General features: G+C 37.0%; 1 protein-coding gene across 1 annotated transcript in view; it reads right to left on the bottom strand.

Annotated features, from left to right (window-relative positions):
- LOC122401181 (inactive rhomboid protein 1) overlaps window positions 1-20,725 on the bottom strand; it is a 327,337-nt gene that overhangs the window by 283,287 nt on the left and 23,325 nt on the right. The window contains exon 2 of the mRNA XM_043403149.1: window positions 3,083-3,319. The gene's annotated coding sequence lies outside the window, so the exon portion shown is untranslated. The remainder of the gene's footprint in view (window positions 1-3,082; window positions 3,320-20,725) is intronic.

Genomic DNA, 20,725 nt, shown 5'->3' with positions numbered 1-20,725 from the left:
ATACACATAGCCGCGAAATCCTACGCATTTTCGAGAAAAAAATTCATTACCGAAAATATATAATGTCTGACCATCCATTGATATGTTTCCCTGATATTTTATGCGAATCTTTAAAACATCATAATTTCTGAACGGATTAAAGGATTTTAATGTTTAAAAAGGTAAACAACGCTTATTTTGGTGGAGAATATGTAGAAATTCTAACAATAATGAAAAAGTTGATCCTTGACCCCGCAAAATGAGAAAAACCCCATAAAAATGGTCCAATTTTCAAACAACTGTAACTGCTACAATAGTGAATATATTTGAATGAAACTTTTTTCTAAAGTAGAGCTCATGGGTACCTACAAAGGAGCATTAGACAACTTTTCTGTAGGGCGTCAAACAAAATTATTAAAATGAAAAACGAATTTTTAAGAAAAATCAACGAGGGGGTAGAATTAGGTAAAATTTTCAAATCATTCTGGAAAAATTATTTTCGGTTGCGGGGGTCAATTACAGTAAGTTTTGGTAAATAGACACTCCCTCGAAATCCTACGCAGTTTCGATACAAAATTTGTAGGTAGACAAATGTGTCGACAACATTAAAAAATTTCAAATCTTTCTGGAAAAATTATTTTGTGCTGCGGGGGTCAATTACAATAATTTTTGGTGAATACACATACCTCCGAGTTCCTACGTGCTTTTGAGAAAAAAATTTTTTACCGAAAATATACTGTGTGACCAGAAATGTTTGTATAACTTTTTAATGAAGTCTCAATTAACAAATTAGTATCCTTAATTTTCGTCTTATTTGGGCTTCTAGAATCTCCCCTTAAAATTTTTTCCAGGGATGGCCGAACACTCTGTTGAAAGTAAAGATTTCAGACAAAAATGGCAACACTTTTTAGAACCTAAACTTCGTAAATTTTGTTTCTGATAAAGAAATGAATAACTGGGAAATGAATATCGAACGGCACGGGGTAAAATTTAATAAAGAAAAGGTCTATTTATCGCCCCCACAACGCATACAAATCACGTTTCGTTGAAAATATATTGCGTACGGATTTTCACGGATGCATTGGATTAAATCTGCGCAATATAAGCCACGTTTATTACTGTATAAATGCAATGAAGTTACACGAGCATCGAATATCGATCGTTTCGAATAAACATGATCATCCAACGATTTAACAAATACGTACAATTTGTTTGATTAGAAGCCGTTTACGTTCGATAAAATGTTCAAATGATCAGCAGAGAATTCATGATTAAAGTTTCAATCAATCTTTATTAATTAACAAACGGCGTAATGTTTTGATGTTTGAATTCGCGGAAAGCATTTCTGAGGTTCGTTAGTATGATTCTGTAATTTTATGAAGCTTACCACGAGAACTGTGATTCTTGCGATTTTCAATATTACTGAAAATTGTCGTTTTAAATATTCAGTAAATTGCCTAACTATTGAGAAGTGCATCGAGTTTATAGTATTCATTTTATTAAGCAACGTTTAAAAAGATTCAAATCGTTAGAATAAATAATGTGCTTTAAATAGTTGTAACTAGGTTAATGTGATTTATATTGTTATAAACGGGTGGTTGGGGGAAAGTTTAGTGAGAAGAAGAAGGATCCACTTTAGTATACAGTATTACCTCGCCAATTGACCGAATTCTTCCCTCGATTATTGAAGCACAGTCATCTTCACTACTGTTACTATACCCCGTTCGCTCTCAATGTATCCTGCTCTCTTTGTTGGATGGTACATGCGTGAGTCGGACTTAATCCAAGGTAGTAAATGTCAATATAGTAGAACCTTGATTACTGCAGGAAAATGGATCTGAAAATCCCTGCAGTAAGGTAATCAATCCAATGAAAGAACCCCACTTTCACAATATATCTCCACTACCTATGGTGTACTAGTTACTTTCCCCTCTAATTTCACTCGTAGCTAACTGACCATCCCTTCTACTGACAATACAGTTTAACCAACGAATCCTTTGTGCAATAATCGAGACTCTACCATGAAAAAGTACTAATAATAAGCGTGTTAGACAACAATCAGAACCTTTTGTATCTTTGTATTCTTCTACATTCCTATCTTGACGTTTGTTTTTACTAACTTTTCATATCATACCTGAAGAGGTTTCAACACAACAGAACACTATGCAATAAAGACAATACTTCCATTTATATGTTTTATCTGAAAAGTCTACTGCTTGAAGGTATCAACAAAGAAAAATCTGATGCCGTATCGAACCTTAAAAAAAAGTGTTCTACTTGTAAGGCTAGGATTACTTTTCTTCCGTAATTGAACGGAAATGGTCTCGACTCGTAAGTTACCAAGGCAGTGCTGTACTTTATATCTAGCCCCTCGGAAAGTCCGGGATTTATAGCACGTTTATACCTCGGAAAGGGAGAGTTTCCACACCTATGTTTATATGACCCCTTTTCATCCTTAGTAAAATACGCTACCAAGGTGGGATCACCTGTTTCGGTGCCACCTTGTACACACACGCGTACACGTATTCAAACTCGTAACTATATTTAACATCGAACGATACAGTGAGCGAGCTGTAACCAAATTTTCTACTTGCAGAAGGTTTCCACAGTTGTTTAATATCGAATACAGCATTGACATGGCCTTTAGATGTTCGAAAATTCCAGATTACAATACCCGCGTATCTTCGAAGCCATTCTATGAATTACGTTGGTTGCAACAAATTCTAAATACGCCAATTACACCGGGATTCCAGGACGATAAAAGTAAATTCAAGTAACGAAGGCCCTCGAGTCGCGAGCCCTTACAATTAACTAGCTGTTTCGCTCTACACGGTAAAAATGCAAATTTCAAACTCGATTCATTCCCGACAGAATGCTCTCAGTTTACCTTAAACGCGTGCTAATTGTATACTAAAATCCTTGAACCAAAGGTAGCAAAAGGCTCGGGAGCGTGTTGTGAACCCCGGGAGTCGGCAGGCGCTAACAAGCTCAGTTATCCTTACACTCGTACGAACCCCTGTTTCCTGGTTTCGTGTATCCATAAAGGGCTAATGCAACGAGCGAGGAGAAATTCTTTTGAAGGAATAGAAAGCTGCATCCCTACCTGTTCTGTTGTTCGTCGACGGTGACAGACGGGAGGGTTGTTAGACGTTGGCCGAGGCAACGGGGTTGCTCGCCCCGTCGCGATGCTCACCGGCCCTCGAATCGCTCGAGAGCGGCCAGACCCTCTTTCGCGTCCTTTGATCTGCCAGCAACCCCCGAAACGAGCACTACGCCATGCTCCTCGGTCCTGTTCAGTTCTCCCCCCGCTTCCTCCTTCGGCCTACGCATGCCAAGTATTCTGAAACCACCAGAGACACTCGTTACGCCAAACCGTCCGACTCCAAACTCTATTTATTAAGCAAACTTGTCGATTGTATTTTTTCCATGTTAATTTTTGCTCGAGAAGAGCCTCTGTATCTTTAGTTATCCGCTAAAAAGGGTTCGAAATTTAGTTAGCGTTAAAAGAAACAGTTTTTGGGTTAATGTTAGCATAAATTGTTAATTTAGATCGAACCTGTTTGCCTTCCTGGAAATTCTACGTGGATATCATATCAATAATAATACGAACGGTAATTGCTAGTTCACGTTATTGCAGATTCCATTACCATTACGAGGGATCAGCTGGTTGTTAATATTAATTATACTAATAATACAAATTGTATATTTATGTTAACGTTTTCTGCTAATGATACCTTATGGGGGAGAATGTAATTATTTGTAATCAAGCGTGCAACGAGCTAACAACAAACAAAATAATTACTCGTGCTTGGACAGCAATTTAAATAACAAAATCTGTCAACGAAATAGAATACAAGCAATAAACATTACCTGTCATAAAATAAATGCTGGTATTGTAATTAAATATTTCATTTATGTGATTCCTGTTAGCTTGTATAATAATAAGTAATACGAAATGTACGAGCACAAATTAAATAAATTAACCTGCTTACTAACACTGTCCACTGATATTTAATTATACGAATCAAAAATCGATAGGAGACTCGAACCAAGCGTTTCAGATTTTCTTCTAATTTATCAAACAGGCTTAATCCACGCAGTATAATCATATCTCGACAATGATGAAATTCATTACTTCAGTTTTACAGCCTCGATATCTCTTCCACGACACGTTAATTATTCCTTTCGTCCTTGTTGCATCCCGCGAACCGGAAGCTCGTCAAGCAATAATAATTATTAACCTCTGTTTTGTGCTTCATTTCATCATCCTGTTAATATCCTCCTCGTTAATAGCCGCGGATGCCACATGGGTCTACCGCACAAGGCATCGGGACAGGATCGTAATAACTGTCAGGTGTTGAGACGTAATTACCAGGGCCCTGTGAAACCAACACCCGTCGCTCGTTTCGAGATGAAGATTTGTTTTGTTGCGCGCTGCGGATCGTGACGGCTGAAGTGACGGGGATCGCGTGCGTCGGAATATCATCCGGGACTCCGAAACACCGCGCGATGCCGTCAGAATTCTAAATATCGAAGCGTTATAAGCAGAAACTGCTCCTTAATTATGCCGCCCCCATTGCGTCGTGATTCCCGATTTTCGAAAAATCCCATCCGTCGGGTTCAGACTGCGGGTCGCTTGGGAAATTATCAATCCAGATACTTGGAGCGTCGCTCTTTCCATAATGACGAAAGTACTTTAAAATATTCAGCGTGGACTCTGCGATATCTATTATTTAAACATGCCTCGAACATGGTTATAATGTAAAAGTTAAAATCTGAGTAACATACGATTCAGCTATGACAAATTACGTGCGTATGAAAAATTAATAAAAGGATCTACAGTGGGTGTAAAAACTATTCGTACAAGTATAGTGGGTTATAAAAATGCTAATTACGTTATGTTCACACAACAAAATTTAAATCCTACATGTAATAAATTGTAACTGTACGAATACTTATTAAGCGTTCATTTCTATTATTTTGTTCATTTTTTTTATATTTATATAAGCATTATGAATATTTCTTTTGTTTATTTGATATTGTTGTTTTACAGACTTTGGAGAATACATGTAACATGTTTATTTAAAAAATATTATTATTCAGCATTTCAGTCGTAATCAGTCACTGTACGAATACTTTTTACACTGTAATTTATCCGATAGAACGCCTAAATGCAAATCATAGTGGTCGGTTGCGCTTCGAACGAACGGATATTGTATTCGTTTGGATTTAAAAATGAAATTTTAGCGTACCAGCAAAGCGTATCCACCGATTGCATATTTAATAGATTCGTATAAATCGCAAGAATTAAATTTTTCGTATTAACGCGATTTGCTTCGCTGTTGTCCCCGAAAGTTTCGCTGCGGCAGCGGCGATATCAGTTTTTAAGGGCTTAACACACATTGGCAACGCGCGCGTCCAGGCTTTCCCTCTGAAATTTGCCCGAATCGCCCCGATATTGAAATATCCAACGAAATTCGATTGAATTGCACACTGTAACCCCCGGCCATGCAGATTCGTTGATTACACTGAGATGGCTCCGGAGCTCCCGCGTCACCGACGGCCCGCAATTGCACGCACAAATATTGCAGTTCGTATTTTTTACGCCCGCTAGAAGAGAACGAATGACAGTAACAAATTGCATATTAATAACTATGCGAGCCGCGACGCGCGAAGCTGATGGGAAAGCGTCCATCCAAGTCAAAATACGCTGTTAGGGAATACATATGGCAGCTCGTCAAAGTCTGCTGTACAATATTTTTTAATAATTTTAACTGGAAGGTGAATAGTAACAATTTCAAAATAAAAATCTGACATGCACTTTCCTCTATAAATATTCGAATAGTGTATGCTAAAATAATGTAACTATTTTTTGATTAAAATAATATTCGTCGAATATTTTGTTGTCGTAGGGAAAGCAGAACGATATATACAATTTATAGGATGGATATACGTTCTCGTGACTGATGACAGTTCAATTTTTACGATAGTTGGAAGTAGCCCCAGATGTTGGATGATCCGTCGCGATATTCGAATAATATTTGCAGCATTATATATCGTTCCCACGGCTGAATGCAAACAAATAGCCAATTCGGCGCACGACGAATCGGCGTTCCGCATCGAACGTGTCCGTGGAAAATAAAACTGTTTACGTAATTTCCAGGGGACTGTAAAACGCGAGCTCGACTCGGATCGTATGCTTTATCGTTATAATTGTGATTTTGCAATGGAAACAATTAAAACGCCGCGCCCATACGCAGACAGATTTTGTAGATAAACGCGTGATTCATTGTGGATTGAAAGTGTACTGTGGTTTTCTGTTATTGAATACGGACCAAAAATACTAAACGTTGGCTTGAAATCGAGACGACGCAAATCTTAGAAGTTTACAGGAAATCGAATAATAGAAATATAGTGGATCGATTCTTTTCTATTCTAAAAATTAGACGAGGATCGTATTACAAAGTTTAGCGACAATAACACGAACTACGCTGTGTCTAATCGACTTTTAGACGCAACGTAGCAAAAGATGCGCAAGTATCGTGTTCGAGCAATGAACATCACAATCGAGACGACGCAAATCTTAGAAGTTTACAGGAAATCAAATAATAGGAATATAGTGGATCGATTCTCTTCTATTCTAAAAATAAGACGAGGATCGTTTTATAAAGTTTAGCGACAATAACACGAACTACGCTGTGTCTAATCGACTTTTATACGCAACGTAGCGAAAGGTGCGCAAGTATCGTGTTCGAGCATTGAACATAACTGGCACATAGTTAAATCCCCTGCTTCAACCTGTTATTCTTCCCAGCGATTATGCTCGGGGCAATTTGAAGGAAGAGGTGCCGAGCGTCAAACCATCATAGAAGTTTAAACGACTTCGAGCCTCCCTCGACCGTCTGGCCATCGGGCGACGCCGTCTTCCTCGTAACAACTCAGTTTGCAAAGTCGAGATGCCCGCCGATAAAAGTTACGTCGTTTAGCAACGTTCCCGGGCTGAAAGAAGACGCGACGTAGAACGAGGGGGCTGTTGGAGCCGCCAAACAGCCAGCTTTTCGTCCTGGCGATGCTGGCACCGGGGAAGAGAAATTGAGACAGATAAGTCTTCCGTTCTCCTCACATAACGGACCGTGGAATCGAGATAAATTTTTATATGTTGTTACTGCCTATCTCTCGCGAAGGTAGCGCCGGGGACTTAGAAAAATAGTCCCGTGGTGTGCCACGAGGTAAGGAGCTCGACATAGCAGTGGTTCGTGTTTTTATTGGAAACAAATCAGGACCACCAGATTTCAGGTTGAAACGAGTGAATTATTTGACTATTGGGCATCGTTTATAAAGAGTCCTAACTATTTATGAGCATCGAAGTTTGTATTGCACGTTGTTAAAATATGATACAGCGATTCCCAAATGTGTCGATATCTAAGTTATTCAATTCAAGCAGAGTGTATTTCCATATTATTCCCATTTATATACAGGCTGTTCGGAAACCTCTGGGAAAAATTTAACTGAGAGATTCTAGGGGCCAAAATAAGACGAAAATCAGGAATACCAATTTGTTGATTGAGGCTTCGTTAAAAAGTTATTAACCTTTAAATTTCCATACTGACCGGAAAATTTTTCGGCGAAATTACAAAATTTCAAATCATTCTGAAAAAATTATTTTTGCATGCGGGAGTCAATTACAATCATTTTTGGTCAATACACATATCCTCGAAATCCTACACACTTTCGAGAAAAAAATTCATTACCGAAAATATATAATGTCTGACTATATTTCCCTGATATTTCATGCGAATCTTTAAAACAGCATAACTTCTGAACGGATTGAAGGATTTTAATGTTTAAAAAGGCAAACAACGCGTATTTTAATGGAGAATATGTATACATTCAAAGAATATTGGAAAAGTTGTTCCTTGATCCCGTAAAGTGAGAAAAACCCCAAAAAAGTGGTCTAATTTTCAAACGGCCATAACTCCTATAATAGTCGATGAGTTTTATTGAAATTTAGTCCGGAAATAGAGTTTATGGATATCTACAAAAAAATATTAGACAACATTTTCGTACAGCGCCAACCAAATTTATTAAAAATGAGAAATGCATTTTTAAGAAAAATCGACAGGAGGTAGCTGCTGAAATTTTTCGGTTAAAAAAAAAATTCAAATAGTTCTAGAAAAATTATTTTCATTTCCGGAGGTCAATTACAATAATTTTTGGTGAACAGATATTCCTCCGAAATTCTACCCACTTTCGAGTAGGTGTGAAATTTTTCTGCGAAAAAAAACATTTCAAATTGTTCTAAAAAAATTATTTTCAATTGCAGGGGTTAGTTACAATACTTTTTGGTTATTAGACATACTCCCGAATTCCTGCTCACTTTCGAGAAAAAAATTCCATACCGAAAATATAGTTTCTGGTCAGAAATGTTTGCTCGAAATTTCATGCAAATCTTTAAAACAACCTAACTCCTGAACGGATTGGACGATTTTAATGTTTCAAAATGCAAACGACGCGTATTTTAGTGAAGAATATGTAGAAATTCCAAAAATATTCGAAAAATTGATCCTTGACCCCGCGAAATGAGAAAACCTCATAAAAGTGGTCGAATTTTCAAACAGCCATAATTCCTACAATAGTGAATATGCTTTTAACAATAGTGAAGAAACTTTTTTCTGAAGTAGAGCTCATAGGTACCTACAACAAAGTATTAAACAACTTTTCTTTAAAAACGAATTTTTAAGAAAAATCGACAGGGGTAGGTGTCTAAATTTTTCGCCGAAATTGTAAAGTTTCAAATCATTCTGGAAAAATTATTTACGGTTGTGGGGGTCAATTACAATAATTTTTGGTAAATAGGCATACCCCCGAAATCCTGCACACTTTCGAAAAAAAATTCTTGTAGGTGGACAAATTTTATTAATAATTTTGCCCTCTAGAATCTCCCATTAAAATTTTTCCAGGGGTGGTGGAACACTCTGTATATGTGTCTAGTATGTTCAATATGCCGTCAGACTGCTTTCTCCGCGAATAGACGATCGTAAATATAGAAGATCTTCTTGACAGTGCATTTAATGTTATCGAAAAGTTTTCTATTGTAAGAAAGGAGTCAACATTCCGAGGAATTCTAAGACTGTACTTCTCGGGTCTCAATAGTACACTCGACTCTACATATTCGTGTGCATTCTGGGGTACAGTAACTCCCGCTTTCAAGTGATAAAATCGAGACCACCAATTCACTTGAAAGCGGAGTAGCGATTTTTATCTTGAGCTAAGGTCGATAAAGATCGCTTGCATGCGGCCGTTGGTCGTCGGAGTCGATGGGTCGTTCGCATTATATAAACTTTTTCTAATGTTATGTAATATACACAAACCGAATAATAAAGTATCGAATCAAACCCACGACTTTATATTTTCCTAAATATATTTAAGCAACGATGACAAACTAATTTTTATACAATCTGAATCCTGTAGCTGAAACAATTTTCGAGGTATTAAACGTTGAAGTTCATTAAATCGAGATAAGCGGCTGAAATTTTGCAGAAATTAGTTTTACATCTTTAGCTTCAGATTTTATAAAGATTAAAAAATATAAAGAAAATGTAAGGTTGCGTGACCCTACATAATAATTTTTATTATAAAATCTTGTAGAAATATATGAAGATATAATGAAAATTATTCTTGTCCAACGATTTTCATGTTAATCTGTTATACATAAATTGGACATTGCTGCCAAAATTATTCAAGGTGTCATAATTGCAGTATAAGAACAGTAATAATATAGTTATTAATTATTTCGTAGATTAGATTACACGTATTTAGTAGCTCAAATAACTGTCGCGTGGAATTTTTGTAAAGAATAGAGAAGAAACTAAGTACCAAAAGCGGTCGCGTGATACTTGGAGCATGCGAGGCCACGTTGTTGCGTGAATTTATGCTAATTCCGACCTCTCCCGTTCCTGGGTACGCTGGTCGATGGTGAACAACGATTTTACCGAAATATTAATCCGCCTATGTTCCTAAAATGTACCTTCGATAGAGCTGCGGTTAAACAAACATGGCTGCGGGACTGATGAGGCAGCTTACAGGGCGACGAAATCGATTAAACATTCAGCTTCTCCGAGCAAACTTTTAGGCGAAGATATGGGAGAAGAGCGTGCATACAAGTGTTTAGTATCAGGGGATGTCATAAGTATTACGCAGATATAGGATGTGAATCAATATCCTGCACCACTGCTCTTGCAACTATGCGTTCGCTATAATTAAAATTTCCCATTGACGAAGCATTGAAAATACAAACAGTATAACTTATTAAAATAACAAAATTCTCATTGATATATAAAAATAAGATTCGTTTAAAAAATAAAGTTTTTAAATACTTTAAAATTCAGAATACATATACAATAAAGATAGTAGGGAATGTAAACAAAGTCTTTTCTAGAATTTCCTAAATAAATAAAGTCTTTAAACACTTTAAAATTAAAAATACATATACAACTAAGATAGTAGGGAATATAAATCCAATTTCTACGTTTAAAGAATCATAGGCTCGACAGTCGATCAACGCCAAATGCTAACCAAATTATCTAAATGTAGGTACTGTTGTTATCAGAATCTATGAGAAGAGAAGCGGAGGCAATTGAAACGAAACGAGCGACATTTTACTAACAATAAGTGTTTCACAAAAGATCTGCATTCGTGAACGTGCGTGCTTGAGTATGTGTGTGTTATCTCGAATACTAGTAGGGTTATTCCAAGAAGAAAGGATAAGGAACAGAGCGTTGCGGTAATCCCATGAGAATGCAAGATACCTTATCGCCGGATCCTGAAGTGTCGTAAGGAGGAATTTTGGGGGAAACAGTTTCGCCGTTACAATAGATTTACCCTCTCGCCGACGAAGATGTCGGAGAAATAACAAAACGAATATTGCAATCTTCGCGACAATAAAAATAAGCGTTATGGAGACTCTGTTCCATAAAAAAAGAAGAAATTTTCAACGCGATTCTAAGAAGTTACACACGAAAAATAACATTATATAAGTTTCGTACGCCGCGCGATCTTTGATGCGTGACCTGGCGATAAAAATATTTCTTGGGCTTAATTCGACTCCGCCGTGTGCACGCGCGTTGAAATTTCTAACGGCATTAAGGTCTTACAAGCACGTCCTAGACCTGTCTGAAGATATTTCACGTGACCCGAGATAATTCACAACCACATCCTGTAGAACCGGTAATATTCCTGGTTTTCCCGTGACACCTTCCGCGATGTAAATCACTCCCTCGTAGGGTGGCAGGGGTCAAGTAAAGTGGATGGGAAACTTGGAATATCGTTTTTCGAAAAATAGTTCCCGCGACCCGGCGACGAGAAGTCCTTTCCATTAAAAAGTTTGATTCGTGGATTCGCGGGGACCCGTGATCCATCGACATAACGGAAGTTTGTCATTCTCTCAGGAAGACGAACGAAGAGATTCCTGGAATGTCAGATGAGCACGGATATTCTGGCAACTGGCAGCCAACGAAGCCTGTAATCTATCATCCCTTTTCGTGCTGCTTTTATTCGGATTACGGTACGCCGCGACAGGTATTCACCCGGTCGTTCGTATGTACGTGCTAATTGCTAGAACGCTATGCGAGCCTTCCAACGTTCGGTAACGTGGCTGAAGATAGGGAAGGTTCGATGAAATATCGATGCTTTTGTAATTAACGTTGATTCATCGCTGGAGGAGGCTACTGTTTTATTGCTGGTGGGAACTATAGGAGACGCAGTAGGTCAGTGAACGCTGATGTGTCGAACGTGTTGAGGAAAGGAGGTTCAAACATTTGCGAGCTTATAAATTGGAAGAATACTGTTTAGCGAGTATCAATCGTCGAAATTGAGTAACAGCTTAAGTTTTGTTTTACAAATGTCTAAATTCTGATTTTTTAGAAACCAGTCTATGTATAGTGCATTACAATTCAAACTGTTGGATAAAGAGAAAGATATCTAAAAACAAATACTACATGTAAATACAGTAAACACTGAGAGATTCTATCAGAAATATGGAATAGGAAATACCATTAGATTTTCAACTCCCTTTGGTTAAAACGAAGGAAGCAACAAAACTGCTACGAAAGAACGATCAACGACCCTCCCGTTTTCACGAACATAAAAGTTAACTGGATTATCCACCTGCTCCCTTTGGTGTCTGCTTAGAATCCTTGATTAAAAACAACATTTCCCTTGTACTAAAGGGATTATGCTGCAAAGTACTGTTCACATTATTACGTCCTTCCCTTTACTAGAATATATACAAATTACGTCAGTTGGTGGAATCTATTCATTGAATCTTACAGCTAATTTGAAACGAGGTTGTTAAAAGGGCGTCGTTAATTACTAAAATAATTGATAGACCTTGTATTCAAGAACATAGAGAAGTATCGTTTCAAAGAAACAGAATGAAATGCTGATACCATGCCATGAAAATACCATGAAAAACAATATCCCAATTCGTTGAATATTATAAGTTATTACAATGTTTTCTGATCAAAAGTGAGATTTGATCAGGAATATTAAAAACTGAGAATAACAAATTCTGACTTCAAAGTCTTAAATGGAACGTTTTACTTGTATAAACAATATGCACCTCTGGAATAAGGATTTTGATACAGATGAAAGGACAAACCACGATTTATGGAAGCAAACGATAGAAGGCAAAGCAAAATGGCGTGCCATTGTTGAAAAGCTAAAGCAACCTAGCATCTAGCTACGTGAATACACGTACCCCATAGAGCACCTGGGTAAAATACACGTGTGCCGCGATACGTGTATCGATTTCACGAAAAGAGGGCAGTGACGCACACATCGAATCCATTCTCATTTTCGAATATCCTTATGCTTACGTAATATTGATGGAATGTGTATACGTGCGACGATAGCATTCTACAGAAATATAATCTTCACCACAAATTGAAAAATTAATTAACACGTTGATTGCCACTCTATGCATATGCATCGAACACCTATTGGATGTGCATATACAATTATTCATATTTGAATATCATAAAACAGTATTGTTCAAATATGTTTGTCTCTTGGCACTGTGTTAAATTTATCTTTGCCAGATCTTTCATAATTGCGGTTCGTAAAAAGAATCGGTAAGTATATACTTAATAAATTATAATAAATTGAATTTCGTGATGCACACAAATATTATGGCGCTCCGTTTTACTAAATTTTTCACCCGTGACCCCCAAGATATACAGCGTGGCCTACTAGGAGGTTACATGACTCCCGTTGAGAATCCCTGCCATAAAAAATGAGGCCGTTGTAATTGAAACATATTAATGTCACATATATTACATCCTCGCGCAAGAAAAATGACGTAAAAAGACTCGTAACTAAAAAATGTTCAATTATCGGATTACGTAGCCATTATAAGCGAAATATGTTGGGGTTTCGATAGAAAAAGCGCCACGAATATTGTTTAAATATTACCAGCTATTATTTTGAAAATTATCGAACCGTTGGACATTTTCTACGAAAATATTTTTCACTCATTCGATGAAAATCACGTTTGTGCCGGTCGACGTAAAAGTGATTTCATAATTACGAAGCATAACATCTTCCTCGAAAACGTCCGTGCCAAGAGCAACATAAATTTCCGTAAAATTTTAATTAAATCTGCTTCGGTTGCTGCGCAGGAAGAATAAAATTTGAAAATTTAAACCTCCAAACGCACAACGTATTAAGAGAATTTACCGTTGGATTTCTGTTTACATTAATGCACGGCGAATGTAACGTATAATTGCGCGTAAAAATTGTTTACGGGAATGCCACGAGGAAATTCATTAAGATTGTACCACTGAGCATTTTATAAAAACCGTAATTTCCGTTGGAATATTGAATTAAGTTCCCCGGAGGACCGCATACGTGACAAACAATAGGAACGTCGTTGTCAGGGAAACGCGTGGTTGCATTGTTGCGAACAGCTCGCCACAAATTGCTCCACCATTGTGGAAATCTTTTCTTTCTATTAATTAACCAATCGCGAAGGAAGAAAGTACGAAAAACCTGCGACACGAAAGTGAACAATTAGAGCGAGTAAAGAAACCTTTTCGATGTAATTTAATGTTGATCGAGCGAATGTTAATTAAAAACAAATATTCTGGATGTGCAATAATTTAAATTGCAATATGTTCCTATTTTCTGTCTTAAAAGAGAACATTTTTATTGTTGTAAATTTTTAATTGGTACTGTCATGTGTTACGGTAACTATGCTTTGCAAGTTTTATGTTTTCGAACATTTTGTATAATTATTAATTATGGTGTGTATCCTATCGCTCTCAATTTTCTGTGGATTCGCATCTACGAGATTTCTATTTCATTCCCTTGCCTATTGATTTTTACCGAGAGGAAGGTAACGGCGAGGAAAAACGTAATACTTCTATTCCGCTGGCCCAGAAACCAGAGAAACCTTTCCGTGTCTTGAAAAATGGAGCATTGAAAAGTTTCGCTTTGCCGTGCAATTTCTTATTTTCAGATTTATTCGCGCCAACCAGTGAGAGAAAAAGTACTCTCATAAGGAAATAGCATAAATTCGCGGCCGGCACTAAATCAAATGAAATAAGTACCGTTTGTTTGTCCAGCGTTCAACATCTGCGAAAAAGTTCCCTGATAACCATTAAAACTATCGACCATATTGACCGACAAATATCCAACCACCTACTATGCATTTTATGGAAATTCACAGTGCTATCAAAAATTCAGCCATTTTATTTTCCAACTCTTAACAATATACAAAAATTAAATCGTAAATTGAAACTTGATAGCAAATTATTAGTGGCAAAACGTTAAAGGTTTCGTTCGATCCAACCGCTTTGAGATCGATCAGTGTCCGTGTCCAAGACTCATTGACATCGGTAATTCTATTCAAGGTAGCGTTGCTCACTTTGATCTAACCATCTTCGCAACATACAACCATTACACGCCCCCGCTATGAATTATAGGAACGAACGCTATGAGGAAGGTCGCGTAATGCAACGGATGGGGTTCGATTTACCGTTGATTAACGGTGTGCAGCTCATTCGTTTGTAATATCCCTAATGTCCTATCGAGTTCTCGGTCCTGGATAAAACCTGACTAGCAGGATCCATGAATTGCGTGAATACTAACTCCGGCGTTCTCGCCATAACTATGCGTCCTACATCCGTTTGCTGCTCGTTGAATGCCTATGAATGACGCCATTTGCAGACACGATATCGGCTAATTCCGGCAGCAACGAAGCGAAAAATGATCAAAGATCTTTGACCCTCGTCGTCACTACAAGTTCTATCTAATTTTCATTTAAAGTGGATTATCTCATTAGCGTCAGGTAACATTGGTCCTGTTTGAGAATATTCTTTCATGGTGATCTCGTTTATGAGATAATCTACGGAGCAACGAAAAAGAAATGATCGTTCTTACAAATTCTTCCTAATTTTTACGAGAAACGAATTATCTCGTTAATGTCAGATAGTTTTGATTCTGTTTGAGAATAAATTTTAATGACGATCTCGTTTATGGGACAATTTGCAGAAAAAAGGAATAAGAGTTAGACTTTGCAGAATCATCGGGTGTGCGTGTAATTAGACTTCAGTGTAAGTAGAAAAAGTGATTAGTGGACAGACGCGATGTCTTGAAATTTTAATGCTAAGCTTGAAATAATAACACAGACATATCGTGCACCGTGTCTGCAATCAGATACTGTACGTCTGCTTTCACTTTCATTTTTAAATTTAGTATGTTTACCATTGTATTACCGCTTGTTGGCGTACTAATTCTAATTTACGATATTTGGAACAAGGAAAAATATGGGCATTGATTAAGCAGTTCTCAGAAAACAGCGATGCTTTCGTTGTAGAAATGATGACATATCATGATACTTAAATATTTAATAACAGAGACAAGGGCTGGGTTACTCATTATGCGTACAATAAATATTAATGAAATACTGCGAGAATAAAATTTCGAATATTCGAAATATATGTCCAACGTTCTCTTCCTAAGCATCCAATATTGTAAACAAGAATTCTCATATATTATACACTGTAATTACGTCAAAAGAACCAAATAAGTACCAGTATTAACTCAGTTTAAATTTTCTTTCTACAGAGAACAACGCGAAGAAACAAGATAACAGAGATTGTCTGGTATAAAATTAGTCACGTCATTAAGATGTTAAATCGTGCTCCATAAATACTATGAAAGAATTAAACAAATATTGTTACTACCACCTTTTTTCATTCCTCATATACATGATGACATAAAGAATTTGTTTAAGACAAGAGCGAAGAACCAACATTGCTCTCGTAATCTGTACTAATTGCCTCATAGTAACGAAGATAAAAGTTTGTTAATTTCCAGCTTCCCGGCATCGAACAATTCTGAAATATAAATGTCTCGGGGAACTGTTACGAGCTCGGGATCGAAATGCATTGGTTTCGTAAACGGTGAACTTCGTGATTTTTCGACGTCGAGAATTTGAAGAAAAAGATTGAGGGACGCGAAGAAATTGGTAATAAACAAGAGAAACATTCTGTTGCTAGAAACTTTTCTAATTACAGCTGAATCTTACTGTAAGTTGGAATCGGTTTAGTTCACAACGAGACTTTCGGCGAGTTATAACCAAATTTTCAACTTGGCCACGAACAAAACTTCGGTCCACATGCAGCCGCGGTATCTGTCGCGATTTGCATGGATATTTGCAGATGCAGTTAAGATAGCGTTTGAAATTGCACCGAACAATAAATAGTTCAAGGAGCGTATTTCGTATAACAATATTCGCAGTTATGAAACGTTATTTGCAATACTATTTCACACGAGTTGCCCTAAATTATTGCATACCGTAGTCTGCGAGTAACGCTTTCCAGAAATTCCTACTTCCATGAATGAAGACGTGTTTGAATAATTCTGGAAACTATACAGTACCCAGTAATTTATATTTCGTTAACTAAAATATTTAACACAAATTACGCATCGAGCCGAACTTCAAAAGATCGATCGATCCCAGCTGCGCCAACGCGAAATATCAAATAATTTAAATGCTGCAGATTCTTTACGACTTCGAATTCCATTGCTGAAAAATGTTCACAAAATCAAATTTTTAATTATTCGATATTATACCAATTTGAAATAATAAATCTAATTGCTTGGGGGAAATAAGAGGGCCTAGATCATGGAAATGCTGTTAAGAAAAACAAATTAATAAAAACTATTACCAAAATTTATGTAATACTAAAATGTGTTCAGAAGAATAGTTGAAAAAGAGTAGTAGAACGCTTCGTATAGGAAAGAAATATTAAAATATTTTCACAATTATAGGGAAGAAAGGAACGCATTACTTTTATAACGTTTTGGTTTCCATTTCCTTGCGTATGCGTTTCCGCCGAGGCAAACGTGAACTTCTGACCTGAATCGTTGTAACTTCTGCTTCATCCAAAAGTATATTTGTGAAAATAAATCAAGCGTATTTGAGGAATGATTTATCGAAATGTGCTTGAATCTCTATACTGAGACTTTAACGATGTTAATATTTGTCAAATATAGTAAACGTCGAATCGGAGGAATATTTATTTGAAAAATACTTATATACAAAATCCATTAATATTTAAAACGCCAATTCTAATGATTGCTATATGAAATAAAAAAGAGCTTCACTAATTCGAATTCGATGAATGTTTAATTTCGGTTTCAATTCTCTATATAAATTCCAACAATTTTCACAATTCTAACTATCTATTTAACATATTAGAGGAATTGACTAAAGGATGTAAGCAATGATTTCAATAGTGTCCGTCTCACATAACTCCTTTTAAATGCAACAGAGTTCCAGAAATCGACTTAAAAGTCAAAGTTCAAAGAGATCACGAAACAACCTGCAGCTTAATCAATATTATAGTTTCATTATAATTTTATCTCTTATCTGATACGCGAACGGAACTTCAAATAACTTCAGGCTAATGCTCCGTACAATATAATTAAAGGATTATCTACCGGAAGGACTTTATCACCGAGTAAAGTACTTTAATCCCACTGTCGTATTCGGGTCCATTTGCTTCGAAATTCATTTACATTTAAATACAGATATATTAAGAAGACATATTAAAAAGAAGTTATGTGTTTGAAACAATTGAAAATAATTCTAAACTTAATATACTGAAGAAAAATGACGAAATTGTTAAAAATATTACTACCATCCACGATACAGTGTTTATTTCGTATCTGATAATTGGCCCAGTCTGTTGAACAGCCCAGCAGATTTATGACTCTATTATCATTACATAATAAAAGACGATTATGTGTATGTACCTGTCTGGAGAGTATATAAGTCGAGGTGCTAACGGAGATAAACCCGTTATTAATTTACTCTGCACGGGGGGAAGAAATCGTTTACTATGAAATTTTATTTCTGCACCTTGATGATCCATCCTATTGTCGAATTATCAATTATTTGCGATAATGAAGCGTAGGTACACTAATGCCCGACCGACTGTCGGTCGCAATCTGGCTGCAATCCGACGAACGTGATTACATAAAGCTAACGAGACCGAGACACGCTCGGGAGAGGAACAACACTCGTTGCAGAATATCATCGATGCATCGATGCGTTAGATTCGGATGATAATAGTCTGCGAACCGTAGAATATTCCGTACGCGACATATGTCAATCAATTCATGGTTCAAGCACAGGCAAATGTTTGAGTTGGAGATTGTCCAAGTGGACAATATCGCTGAGATCAGTACCCCTTGGAAAACAGGCTCGATGAAATTTTGTACAATACCAACAAGGGAGATTCTTAAAGGGTTGCGTTCGGTAGTTTTTCAACTCGAAAAATTCGGTGATATCTGAGGATTCTTTTTTTTAATTTAAAAAAATATACAATTATCTTATTTTTGCGTGTTCATTCCTTAATTACATTACCATAATTATATAGACTCAATACTTTAATGAAATACGTCACTAATTACCGCGCTGTAAGCATACGCAGTTAATGAAGTACTGTTTGATTCATTAATACTACATGGAAAACCTGAAATTACGCAGGTAATTTCGGGATTTTTTCGGTCAGCAACGCGAGTGTGGCTTTTTGTTCGAAACGAACGAGAAGTTTCAGACTCGAAACGGTATAATCCAATTCCGCTCTCGCATACAAATTGGAAAATACAGATTCCCTAATGCGTTTCAATTAATTTGCGGCCCCGGGGGTCATTTCTTCCAACTAGATTTTCGCTCTATTTTTTTCTGAATACGTCGAGCAATGTTGGCTAATACTGAATGTCCTTTCAAGCTTTCTTGGTTTTAATAAATAAAGAGACATAAAGCCAGATCCATTATAATTAAATAAAAAATGGAAAAGAATGTTTCTTTTCAATTTACAGTCTACCGATAATACCACAGCCTGTATTTAGAAATTCAATTTACATTTTCATTTGGAACTCCGCATTTGCATTTACAGTCACGTGTGGTATAGTTCGTGGAACGAATTTGTAACTTCATCCAAATATCTGCAAACGTACACGATATACGTATAAACATTTAGGACACCTTCGTCCCTTCTGAAGATACGAAACAAAAGTTTAAGGATAAGCACTACGAGCAAATTCGAAGACGAAAATTGATACGATACTCGAAATGCTTGCTCCGCGATGTCCGAGAAACCATACTAACCCACAATAACTGTTCAAAATAGTTTCGTGCAGCTAGCTGTACCCTTAGCAACATTCTTCGTTGCGCTGTTAAACTGGAAGCGCGAACAAGTCGAACAAACACTTCGAGAATGCAACGACTGTAAATGGAAAAATAACTCTAAGCTAGTCTGAGTTTCTTAATGACTCTGTAAACTATCTGCTCGTTTACCCGTAACGATGTAAGACTTCGATTTTGCACAACAACCATAGAAACCAATAATTGAGTTATTGGAAAATACAAAGGGAGCTTTTTATTCTCATTGAATATTATGATGATTAAGTATCTTAAACATTGAAAGGTGAATCTAAATTTTGCGTCTCGAAAGGGGAGGCAAGACGTCCCTTTGTATGAGCCACATAATTTCACGAGTACACGGAGAAGTAGCTGAAAAGTCTTAACAAAAAGTCATTATCTCCCAAAAGGTATCGCAAAACGGTCCCTTAAAACGACGAAAGATAAAATATCCCCCAAAGGAACATTGGAGAATCTGCCTTCAAACGACCGTAACCGCGATCGGAATATCTCAAGAGTAAGTCGAGGAAAGCCGACGAGAGCAGGGATAAAGATTTAGCTGGGCATAGCTGGTCGTGGAGGAATATTAAAAAACAAAAAAAAAAGAAATGACGAAGAAAAAGGGACGAGAACAAACTGTTGTTCGGGACACAGGAGACAAGGAAGAAGACCGTCGTCTGTACACGTTCGCAATAAAGTAAAATATGGCCTCCACTCTTCTGGCATCGCTTTCTCGAGCTCCGCTCGCGGGACTTCCAGTATAATTTGAGAGCATCTACGTACCCTCGAGAGACTTTCTTTCGGCCGTACTTTATTTCTCACTGAAATTTCCCAACTTGTTCATTAAAATCCGCGTGTTTTATGACGACAGCTAACTTCCTTGGCCAGCTACCGACGAACTTGTTTCATTACTCCTTTTTACGACGGAAGATTATTTTCGAAATTGGATAACGCGCCCCAGCACCCTGAATTCGCCACTGTTCCGATTCACGCGAGAACTGCAGACTGACGTAGACACGCGGTCGACATCTC

Source organism: Colletes gigas, unplaced genomic scaffold, assembly GCF_013123115.1.
Source record: "Colletes gigas isolate AHSC1104 unplaced genomic scaffold, ASM1312311v1 Colletes_gigas_Sc00022, whole genome shotgun sequence".
Taxonomy (NCBI): domain Eukaryota; kingdom Metazoa; phylum Arthropoda; class Insecta; order Hymenoptera; family Colletidae; genus Colletes; species Colletes gigas.
The sequence above is the reverse complement of the archived record's forward strand: the minus strand, read 5'-3'. Positions and strand labels throughout refer to the sequence as shown.